Source organism: Rhinoderma darwinii, chromosome 3, assembly GCF_050947455.1.
Source record: "Rhinoderma darwinii isolate aRhiDar2 chromosome 3, aRhiDar2.hap1, whole genome shotgun sequence".
Taxonomy (NCBI): Eukaryota; Metazoa; Chordata; class Amphibia; order Anura; family Rhinodermatidae; genus Rhinoderma; species Rhinoderma darwinii.
Window position 1 is genome coordinate 314,959,739 of NC_134689.1, and position 12,791 is coordinate 314,972,529.

The 12,791-nt window shown below is 40.8% G+C and overlaps 1 protein-coding gene across 4 annotated transcripts in view; it reads left to right on the forward strand.

The window, feature by feature from the left end:
- Positions 1–12,791, forward strand: part of MCTP2 (multiple C2 and transmembrane domain containing 2) — a 193,728-nt gene that overhangs the window by 154,321 nt on the left and 26,616 nt on the right. The window lies entirely within an intron of this gene.

Consider the following 12,791-nt stretch of genomic DNA (forward strand, 5'->3'; position numbering starts at 1 on the left):
TTGCACAGTATGTGGTTGGCTTTGGCTGTCAGAACTATTTTTATACCGAGATTTGTGATGTTTGTGGCTATGCTTTAATCTTAAGGCTTGGAATAATAACAATTTAATGTTCTGTATCAAAAAACATGTATGGTGGATACAGCAAAGTGATCCTAGTGCAAAATATATAACCTAGTGCCAGTGAGTTTTGCAGTCCAGCTTGGGCTCACCGGTGTGGCATAGTGTGAATGGTTCCTGCCATGGGTATATGTCCTGTATATTATCATGGCTTTACTTCTGGATATTTTAGGAGAATTCGGAATTTAACCCGTGATATCTCTGCCTTTTTTGGTGATTTGGGAAGAAAGTGCCATTTCCTGCTAATTAAATGTTGGCATATTTTGTGCTGTCCCAGGCTTTATTGTTGTTTTTGTTTGTAAGTTGTTGTTTTTATTCGTCTCACTGGCTGATCCTTGTGGGCTCTCTTCGGGTGGTGTGTATTCTACATTGTCTGCCTGAACTTGGCAAACCGCAAGTACCTTTTTACTGTCTTTTTTGGGGTTGGGCGTTTTCTGAGCAGAAGCCTATAATTATACCCACCCCAGGTGACTCTTACAACTGCAATAATTCTGCAAAAAACTAATAATTTTAGCTGCCTTATCTGATCTGTTCTGATCAGCAGCAGGTCTGGCTTTTTGTCCAGGCTTTACTTTCCTTCCCATTACACAGTGTGACTGCAGTTACCGGTACAGTCTGTGCCTGGCATACTGCTGGAAAGGAGAGAAAGCAATTAAGGAGGACCCTGTAAGCTGTTCTCAAACATGCACACGCCACGCGCACACACGCCACACACATGGCAATACAGATGATAAGCTGCAAATATGGCTCATAAATCCAGAGGTTAGTTTGTGTCCTTATAAATGGAATGTTCTTAGTGTGAATTCCCAGACTTTCCTCTCTCTTTGAATATTAAAAGATAATTGTAAGACTCTGTTCACATCCCGTTTCGTCCACTATGTCGGGAAATCTCCTAGTGTACAAGCTAAATGTGTTCATAGGGCTCCATTGTCAAACAGAGTTCAAAAGAGTGACCTCCTTGCTTTCATCTGGCTGGTATAGTCAAGATTTTTTTTTTACCATGATGGTCTCTGGGAGACAGATGTCACTGTATGGTTTCCACATGAGCTTTTTAATAGGTTCTCATGACCTATCCTTCAAATAGATGCAGTTATAACCAATGGATGACTGGTTTATTAAAGAGATGCCTAGCATTGGCATACGTTACCTATAGACTATAATTTTATCCATTTAACAGATAGGTCATGAACTTTCCATGACATATCTATTAAATAGATTTCATTATAGCCTATGGATGACGGATGCCGCTGTTGGGCATCCGTTTAACGCACTTGGCACCCATTGGCTACAATCGTATTCGTTTTAATGGAAAATATTGTGAAAAGCCCATGACATATCCATTAAACGGATGCCTGAGACAAATGCTATACAGTGGCATACGTCACCCATAGAATCCGATGTTTATTTGCTGGGGGACTCAGAATAGAATTGAGGACTACACTATTCTATCCGATCTAGAAAAACAGTATACCCAATGTATAACTCCAACAGATGCCAAAGCAACACTCTTACCTATGGGTACACTTGACGTATGCGCTGGGAGCTTTTCCAACATGTTCGACAAAGGTGAAGCTAAAACGCAGTGTTAAGGGGTCTAAAGAATCCGGTACAGCCTACGTTTAATGTATACATCGGAAGCTTTTCCCGACGTATAAGTCACATGTAGGCAAAAACGTGATGTGAACATAGCCTAAGAAAAACACTTTTAAAAAATAAATAAAAAATTGGTCATTCTGTGTCCTGGTCCAGAGAAGTGTTTGCCCATGTGTTTCTACAGGTTCTTCCGTATTTAGTGTCTGTCCTGGACTATAGTTTCAGCTTAGTCTCCCAGATAAAGATTTCTCTATTAGGGCACCTTGTACACCACATTAGAGCATATATATGGGGAAAATGTCAGTGATTTTCTAGTCACGTTGTGTGTTGGGTATGTGAACTATTTCTTGGTAAGCTGTGTGTACAGGTCTTGCAATTTTTTTTTTAATGTTACAAGAGAAAGGGCCATTCCCTGATGGAGATGAGGGCACGTCTGACAAGGAGATTTCTTTAAATTTAGTGACTATATGAGAGTAGGGCTAAATCTGGGAATATTTTCTTCAGTCTATTGTCTTTGTGAAACATGTATTGGAGATGAGCAGAAATTTTCCCCTCTGCTATCTCTAATTCTTGTTTTTTTCCTAAGCTTTTGGGTGGAGTCTAACTGCAATCAGATCTTCTATACACAGCACACCTAAGAGGAGAATCCTGCTCTCATCTTTATCTATAACATATATAGCTGCAGCAGCGTGGAGTAGATTGTACAGCGGTAAGAATGCAGCACTGGGGGAGACATAAAAAATCTTACAAGTAGCCTGTGTTTCTCTACTCCTGCTCCCTCCTCCTGCTCACACCTCCCCTCTCCAAAGACTTCTATAGGCAGCGTTTCTGTGTCTCCTCTGTGCTTTTGCTTCCTGCTTGCCTCTCCGGACTACTATGGACAGCGCGTCTCTCTCACCCTTTTCTCTACATAGTCTTGTATGGGCAATGTGTCTGTCTGCTCCCTGCTTCCCCATCCCCTTTCCATAGACTTCTGTGGCCAGACTGTGGATTGACACACCCTTACTAACTGCAGTCTGTCTTCTCTGCTCTGTAACTAGGGATGTATTTTAGCACCAACAAGGGAAATAGCCAGCTCACCTCCAGACAAACCACCGATCCACAATTAACACATCGCAGTATCAGGCACGGATAAGTCCACAGCTGGACACACACCGGGATAGAGGGAGAAATTCCAGCGATACATATCCACGGCAATGTATAAAATCTTTGCTTCTTTATTACAACATTTAAAACATCCACGGCATTACCAAGGAACACCGGTTTCGCTTACGCGTTTCGGATAAATAGCTGACTAAGGATGTTTATCCGAAACGCGTAAGCGAAACCTGTGTTCCTTGGTAATGCCGTGGATGTTTTAAATGTTGAAATAAAGAAGCAAAGATTTTATACATTGCCGTGGATTTGTGTTTGAAAATTGTGTGTCCATTTAAGTATATTCTTTCAGAACTTGCTTTCTTTAGGCAGGAGTTTGCCTCACTTCTAATCTAGAGGCGACTGCAGTTGTCTGATGTGCCAGATGCAGATGAAGTATTCTATGCTGTAGTGTAGTATTTACATCCTGCTTTTTGATCTGGGTGATACTTGCCTACCAGAGAATCCTCGGGCTTGGCCCAGGCTCTTAAACAATCATGGACCTCCATTATCTAGCAGAAGATAACCCCTTTCGGTTGTCGCAACTGTAATTTGGTGCTATGGGTGTTTTAAGGGCACTACATGTTAAAAAAAAAATTAAATTCATTAATATAGGTTCATCCTCTCTATTTGATGACTTTCATGCAGTTATACTGTGTTATCTGGCATCAACGTTACTATGATTTTGAAATTGTATAAATATCATCTTGAGTTCTGGCATTGAATCTATGTACATTGGACTGAATTCCTTATCAATGTTACGAGCAGCCATGCGATTCCATCACTAGTAGCCACCAAAGGAAAGATTTACACTTCATTATCCAGAGTGACCCATGAACTTTAGGATTTTGGGTTGCCTTTAAACTTGCCCTAGTTATTTATGCTCCTATTTCTTCAGAGAAAGCTGCAGTAATATTTTTTTTCCATCCGTCAGAAATAATACGCTTTTAGAGAATTGTTTGACTTGCGGTAATTATATACTTGTTGATTGAAATTTGAGACCAATCTGGATTGATTTATGGAAAAAGAAATTTGGTTCAATTAATGAACACATTTCATTGATCACAGCAAGTAAATAACCGTTCTCTCCAACTGGTTTCTCCAGGGGAAGAGGTCTATTTCTGACTCTACCCACTTAAAATGTACTTTGTAATATTGCAGATAAACGTCTTATTAATAAGAGAACATAGTAAAGCTTTCATCATCTCCTATTTAGTTGATTGACTTGTAGAAATAGATTTAGGATATTCAGACCAAGCAACATGACATCTATCACTTTGTAAAATGCTCTGCCCCCAAACATGCCACAAAAATTATCAGCCCTCCATCAGTGACATTCATTGTGAGTTTGTCCCCAACAGTCCCGTTTTGGAGGCTTTATGGTCTATAAAAGACCGGACACATCAACAAGCTGGTGACAGATCTTTATAAAGCCTTATTCTAATTCTAGTTTGTGCTACTATAAAGTATTTTTGAGTGCTCAAGTGTGTGCTCTTAATGTACTGGAATTGATTGGCTGTTTTTAATACCACAATACCCTCTAGAACCCCGGTCATTAACACACGAGTACCCCCTACAGACTGGAGGGCAGCTAAATGAAGTAGATGGTCAAGAATCCCCCTTGTAGAATATGACGGGGGGGGGGGAGGGGCAGACATTCAAGTATTGGTATGTATTATATCTAGATCCATACAGTGGAAAGCAATCTGCTCCCCTTATGATTCGATGACTCTCAAACTGTGGTTTATTGCTCCTACTTTTTTTTTTTTTGTGTGTATGTAAAATGAAAAAGGTATCCAATTAGTAAGTGATTTTTAATCAGGAATACCTGCAATTGTGTCTACATCTCGTAGGGAGACTTGTTTCCATGGTTACAGACTACAAACAAACCCGGTCTAGCATATTTTAATGTCATTGAAGATGTACGGTATATAAGTTTAGACGTCGTTAACGTGGTAAAGTGAAGTACTTATAGCCCTAATGTATACGAAGTGATGGATACGTGGTCACGTATATAGGAAAACTGACAATACTTGTTAAACTCCATTATGAGCAGTATATCTTAAAGTTTCTGTACGCAGCATCGAACTTTAAATTTGTCTTAGGGCCACCAGTTTATTTAAACAATGTCACTGAGTGGCCGTGGCAAGCGTGAATGCATTTTCTTAATGGCTGTGTGAAAAGCCCAACAAAATGTTGTGCTTGGGGCCACTTTTATAATGTTGGGGAAGTGTATTGTAAGCAATCTTATAAAATACTTTCCACAACTCGAATGGCAGCATAAATGACAGTACTACTGCTTGTAGAGGAAGAGGAGGAAGAACCTGCTTCCCCTTGGCACATCTCCCATTTTTCCTGTGTTTAATAGATGCATTATCAGCAATTTCCTTGTATACAAGTCCCCAAGAGCATGCACTTTTATTGATAAACCGTATAGATACTTCACATTGTCATATTTTAAAGTGTCCAGTAGATGGCACCAAACTCTCAGCAATAGAGTTTGTTTCTACACATGTCATTTTGATTTTTTACTTGCTGTACTTCATGGTTTTTTAGCAGGTTCCTAATCTTAAAAGCACTTCAGGATGTACATGGATTTTACAGTGTGTCGGTGTTACCAAGGTGCTGCTGTCCTAAAGCTATGTTCGTTTATATTGGATCAGTCTGGGCACGGAGATGGTATTATTTCTAAAGCAATATGTTCCAGAACTGTAGTATCCTGCCAGGTGTTCTTCTAACTAGGCTGTGCAATATTAAAAATACGTTTAGTGGAAGGCCATGCTTATGGGGTTAAAAATACAGTATTTGTCATTCAAATATATTGACAAGTGTTTTTCTGACTGAAAGAAATCTAGCCCAGGACACTATTGCCATAGGGATCCTCCCTAACTCACAAGTCAGTAAGCTTTTTCATGAGGAAGCCTGAACATCAGTGGATCTTTATTACATACCAGCAAAACAAACCACCAAAAAAGTAAAAAAAAACAACCTGTTCCTATTCAAAGAATGCAGTGAAGGGTGGTTTGGCGAATGCATTATGCCTCTGGCATGCCCTATGCCAGGTGGAGAGTGCGCTAGCTTTGCTGCCAAGTGTGGAGATTCAGGGACATTTTAATATCAATTTATGTTAACCATTCTATTAATATCCTATAGCAATATCCGTTGTAATGCATTTATTACATGACCTGTCACGCTTCTGCACAGAATTTGTCGTCTTTGTGATAAATGTTTTCATTTATGGTCTTAACTTTTTAACAACAGAATTTCTAGATTAACCTTGGAAAAAAAGTCCATTCCATTGAAAATAGTGTCTGTGCACATAAAAGTATTTACAGATTTATATTAACATTTGTTAAACAGATTGTTTATCCAAACAGTAAGAAAATACAGTATTTTATCATTACTACTCATGCACACGTTTTTGACCGCATCCGAATGGCACCCGATAGTCTTCACGGACCCATTCACTTTAGCGGGTGAATCGGGTTCGTGAAAAATGATCCGAGGAAAGATATGACATGTTCTATCTTTTCTCGGATCACTGATGGGATTCGGCCGGCACGCATAGTCGTGTGTATGAGGCGTTAATCTTTTTGCAGTTGCTGCCCCCTACTGTCTATGTAAAGGCCCTTTTACACCGGCCGATTTTGGCTGGTGCAGCGAGCGCCAATCGAGACATTGTTAATCTGCGCTCGCTTGCTCCTGTCACACGGAGCTATGGATGAGGACGAGCAGTCGTTACTCCGATCACTCGTCCCCATACATTATTATCCTCCTACATATGTCCTCATACATTATTATCATGTCGGAGATGTGCTGCCGACAACTATAATCTTTTACTCGTTGCCGATAATTGCCCTGTGTAAACAGGGGAACGATCAGCAGATGAACGAGCAAACGCTCGATAATCTGCTGGTCGTATTGTTTTAAAAAGTAAAATCTTACCGTTGTCGGCAGCACATCTCCCTGTGTAAACAGGGAGAGGCGCTGCCGACATGATAATGGATGGGGATGAGTGATCGGAGTAACGAGTGTTCGTCCCCATTCATAGCTCCTTGTGACAGGAGCAAGCGAGCGTCTATCAACGATGTCTTGTTGATCTGCGCTAGCTGCACCGGCCGCTTATCGGCCGGTATAAAAGGGCCTTTATTGTCACGTTTAAGGGGTCTTTTGGGTCTAGTGTCCAACTAAAGGGTAGAGAGCACGAATCCTGTCACATTGGTGGGGGGGGGGTGGTTGATAATGATGCGCAGTGAAAGGGTTTAGGGTATGTTCACACGGCCTATCTACGGACGTAAATCGGGCGTTTTTGCCCCGAATTACGCCCGAAAATAGCGCCTCAATAGCGCTGACAAACATCTGCCCATTGAAAGCAATGGGCAGACGTTTGTCTGTTCACACGAGGCGTATATTTACGCGCCGCTGTCAAATGACGGCGCGTAAATAGACGCCCGCGTAGAAGAAGTGACCTGTCACTTCTTTGGCCGTAATTGGAGCCGCTATTCATTGACTCCAATGAATAGCAGCGCTAATTACGGCCGTAATTGACGCGGCGTTCAAGCGCCTGCACATGCCGGTACGGCTGAAATTACGGGGATGTTTTCAGGCTGAAACATCCCCGTAATTTCAGCCGTTACGGACCCCCGCCGTGTGAACATACCCTTACACGGGCATATAATCTGTGGTAAATTTATCCTGAAAGAAACCGCTTGAACTGGTTTATGTATGTGACTATCAATCTCTGGAAAACCAAGGCTAACTGATTTAAACCGTGTTTCCTTATGGTTCATCTAAAACATACTGTAGCTCTTATGAACACACACTTGCTGTTTTTATACTGGTCTATTTAATATATATATTTTTCCATTCATTTTCATAGCGGTTTTCAAAATCCCGCTGGTTGCTCTTCGATACAGACAGAAGTTTATGTCCACTCCATTGTCAGATATGTGACTAAGCGAAGCCATACTGTGACTGCAGTTTAGCATCCTTATTATGCCCATAACAACCAGACCATCCACGGTTCTAATTAAGGGAACTTAGATCACTTGTCGGCCACGTTTTAGCATCCTTAATACAAGCGCAATACCCAGACCTCCTGTGGTTTTCCTGAACCGAGCTTAGATCACCATAGATCCGCTAATGATAAGTTCGGTTCATTATAACTGCAGTGGGTCCAGGTGCTGCTCCAATAACACAGACGCTGAAATACAGGTAAAATTGCCAGTATGGAGCCTCTGTAACCCGGCCACTGTGTAACTCTCACGAGAGCTCCTACAATGCACTGCGTTTTGGAAACTAGAATACAGACTAAGGCCGGGTTCACACGAGCATGTGCGTTTTGCGCGCACAAAAGGTCCGTGTGTCATCAGCATATGATGCGTGGCTGCGTGATTTTCGCGCAGCCGCCATCATTATGACACTCTGTATGTTTGCACGTGGTGCTTTTCTGTTTTCATTCATAGTTTTGACTACTGTAGCGCATATCACGCGCGGCACACGGAAGTGCGTCTGTGTGCCGTGCGCGGTTTTCACGCACCCATTGACTTCAGTGGGTGAGTGATGCGCGAAAAACAGGCAAATACAGGACATGTCGTGAGTTTTACGCAGGGGGACATACGCTGCGTGAAAATCACGGACTGTCTGAACGGCCCCATTGACTAACATAGGTCCGTGCGACGTGTGTGATTATACGTTCGTCTGAATAAACGCTAATTCTGAATGCTGCATTTTTAAACCTGAATGGGGAATTATTATTTTTTTATAAATGGGATGTCTACAAAGTAATTCAATATTCTCTGTAGATCTTAGCTGATGTGTCATAGCTTACTTAAAAGTGGAATGATCCTTATAAATATTACATTATGTTGTGTTGTAGTGGGTAGAAGGTGGGCTGCTATGAGATGCATGTTCTATATTTCACTTCCCAAAAATAATCTAGGCCCTTGGGCTTTGTTTCTGCATTGTAATGCATCTGGGAGGAATTACTGCACAAATCAATGATAATTGTGGTAATAGTGTGTGCAGACCTTTGGTCACACTGCAATGCAGATATTATGAATGAAGCTGTTAACCATGCTGGTTCTGTAACACACGCTCTTTATTGCTGCACTCTGCCGGGATGTTAACGTTTGTCTCTACTATGAGAGCAAACTCTCGGATGCATGGCTATGCAGACTAATGGAGATAAATCCACTCCATTGTCCAAAGCAAGGAATTAGTCTACTTCAGCACTTTCATAAGAAAGATACATGTCGTATAGCTCTGCGTAGCTCATTTTAACAAGATAACCGCCTACTTGAAAGCCTGAGGGAAGCATTGCAAGTCTGAGGCCTAATCTATTGTTTGGGAGGTCAAAGAGTGTTAATGCACTCAGCCAAGATTACACCCCTTGTCTAATTGCTCCGGTCATTGATTTGGAAAAGTTGACAAAGGTGAGACTTCTTGTCAATGTCTTCTCAAAATTGTCTGCCGAGAAATGTCTGGCTGTCGGAATCTATGGATCTCCTTCACATGCATCCTTCCAAGTATCTCCTGTTATGTCCATAGAATAAAAACGGGGATAACCGCAATGGCGTGTTCTCTTGTGTGTATAAAATTATGTGGACAGTAGTTCTAGAGTTGTCCTAGTTCATGTTTACTATCCACTATTATCTGGTAAATATTTTGTCTTAAAGGGGTTGTCCAATGACGCCCTTTTTTTTTTTTTTTTCTTTAAACTTTTATGACCTTTCATCAAGACAGATTGAAAAGTTTTACCCCAGTGAAAAAAATACTTACTAGCTTCAAGGCTTGAACAATTCGGCAGGCATCAGTAGTAGAGATGGACATCACTCATGGCACATGCTGAATGAATTCTCCCCTACTCCCTGCCCATCTGAAGCCACAGCATGAACCATATATGCCAATGTTGCTGATCTGGGCTCTAATGTATGGGGTCCTGGTGACAATCTGATTTATACTCTGTTAGTAAAAACCAATTCTTTAGGGGCAGGTTTAGTTCATTGATGGTTTTGGCATTAATGGCCAATTTATATATATTTTTTTGCGGTTTTGTTTAATTGAATTCGTCGTCATTAAGCTTTTTGCTAAACTAAAAGTACATGACTATTCATAATCCTATGTACAGTACCTTTTGGTTGAAGATTATATATATATATATATATATATATATATATATATATTTAAAAAATGTGTGGCTTTCGGGCAGATATTTTATATTTTGAACAATGAATAGGAAGTGAAATTTGTGCTACACTGTAATCGGATACCATGTGTACTCCATAATTCTCCTGCGTTTTGTGTCCATCTTCATTGTCAATGTGGCAATCATCTGATTAAAAGTACAACGTTACCAAGATTACTGGAGTACTAGAAAACACACCAGTCTTCTACACGATCACATAAGTTTTATGTCCATTTTATTTTTATCTACAATAATTTAGCTGAAATATACTCTAGCTCACTCTTGTCCTATCTGTACTATAGCGTATAGCAGCTATTTCAGACTGTCTGGCACCCGTAATTCACTGCAGTGTGTACGTGGAGTGGTGTAACTTGAAGCACCTGGGCCCCGGTGCAGTCTGTAACAGGTCCCCCCAACCATCACACAACTTTTAATAATGTTTACAGTGTTCTCAAATAGGGTCCCCTTAGGTTCCACGGCCTTGGTACGACTGTTACCTCTGCATCCGTATACATGAATATTCTTGAGTACATTGCATGTTCTTGTGTGGTTTACAGATATGAAAGATAAATGTGGTACTGTATGATTGCTGGATTTACATCTGAAAGCTAGGCTGATGCATTCACACTTCAGAACAATTCACTTTTTTCCAAAATCTTTCTTTTTTTCTTTTGAATAGTTTCCACTGCTCCATTCACGGATAAATAAAACATAGGTCGGAAGCACACAAATGAACCATATTCATACTGTGAAATGGGAAGAAATCTTTAGCAGCATAGTATTCTAATAGTCTGGGTGTTTCATCTGTATATAAAAATTAAAAATTCAAACAAAAATCTGGCCTTCATGAAGAATAAGCCCTTTGGGCATATGGTTCATTATGCATATTCGTTTAATTACTAAAACACTTGGGATATCTTCTCTGTTGCCCTTGCTTTCAACTTGCAGAGTTGGAACAGTTTACTTGTACAGAATATGTTGAACAGTCTTGTGTAATAAGACTAGCAGGTCTTTCAGGCAAAGTCAATGTCCCTACAAAATAACTCCGAGGTAGAGCCAGAAATATCTGAAAGGAGATCCAGTTCTATATTTACAATCTATAATTTTTCTTATCCTAGTTGATATAAGGGTTATAGTTTGAGTTTTATTCTTCGTGTAAAAGAATGATCCCAGTGATATATTGTTAGAAATTGCAGACGGTGTATTTGTGGCCACCGCCCTTTACCTGAAGGCCCACACACGTAACCATAAATGGGTTGTCTATGATTAGAAAAACGTATCACACCTGTCCATAGAATGTGTGTGGTATTGCTGCTCAGACCCATTCACTTCAATGGAGCCAAGCTCCAACACCAGACCCAATCAATAGACTGGTGTGGCACTCTTTCTAGAAGACTATAGCCATGTTTGACGAATCCTGCAAGAGATTAGTTTCAACACTTAAAGTGAACCTGTCACTAGGTCATATAAGTTTAACCTGTTTACTGTCCTGTATAGTGCGGTCTCCCTGATTCTAGAGCTGTTTTTTTTTTTTTTTTTTTTTATATATATATTTTCCTGGACCCCCTCATTCCAGAGAGGTGGCCCAATGTTTTGTTTGCTCCTTGTATGCTATTTTGCTGTAGTTGGCCAACAGGGCGTGAACTACCCTCAACCTGGCTCGCACTGATTGGTCAGGATCTGAGGCATGGAACTTAGCTCCACCCCGTTGTTTAACTACAGCAAATTGGCATATAGGGAGCCAACAGAACAGTGGACCGTATCTCTGGAATGGGGGGGGGGGGGGTCCAGGGAAAAAGGAAAAACCATTCTGGAATCATGGAGACAGCACTATTCAGATTAGTTAACTAGTTCAACTTAGATGACCTAGTGACAGGTCTTTAAGCTAATTAGCCTAATGGGCCATAAGTGTTAAGTTGCATGTGGATGAGTTTTTTTCATCTCACCCTCATGACTGCAACAGTCTGTTGCTGCAAATTTTCCACCCGCAGATCCAGATGCAAAATTGCAACAAATCCGCAACATGTGCAGAGGGCCTTAGGTACCCATACATGGCATATTTGTTGCTGATTTTACCACATGAATCAGCAGCAAAATCTGCACCTGTTAAGTGCAGCTTTTGCTGAGGATTTAACCCCTTTTACATTGAAAAGAGTGAAATCTGCTGTGAACATCCAAAACAGAATGAGCATGCTGGAGATGTGAAAATCCGCCGTATGCTCTGATTTCCACGTGTAAAATGTTTTGCAGCATGTCGATTACATTTATTCAAATCTCAATCACATGGCTGGTACTGTAATCTTTTGTGAATTTTCCGTGCACTAATCCGCAGCATTTCCATCCCATGTGCGAGGTTGTCCTCTAGGTTCTTCCTAGTAAGATGTCTGAAAGAGGATTTTGGGAACAGATCTGTTTATTTACACTGCTGCATTAATATATTCAGCTCTTCGGAACAAGATTCATATACTGTACATTTGAGATTTTTAAACAAAGCTTGCCATGAGAGACTGATAAATGGATGTTGCTATGTGAGCAAAAATGAAACCGGTTTTCGGCAGTGATCGCCAAGATTTACTTTCAGGGACTGTGTTCAGAAGTCTTGTTAATGGAAACTTTCAACACTTAAAGGCGTAGTCCCAACTTTGACATTTGTCACAACCACAGAATATGCCATATACGTCTGATGGATGCAGCTCCTAGCACTGGGACCCGCGTCTATATAGAGAATGGTGGCACCTAACGCCCATTCTGCCTGGTGAGA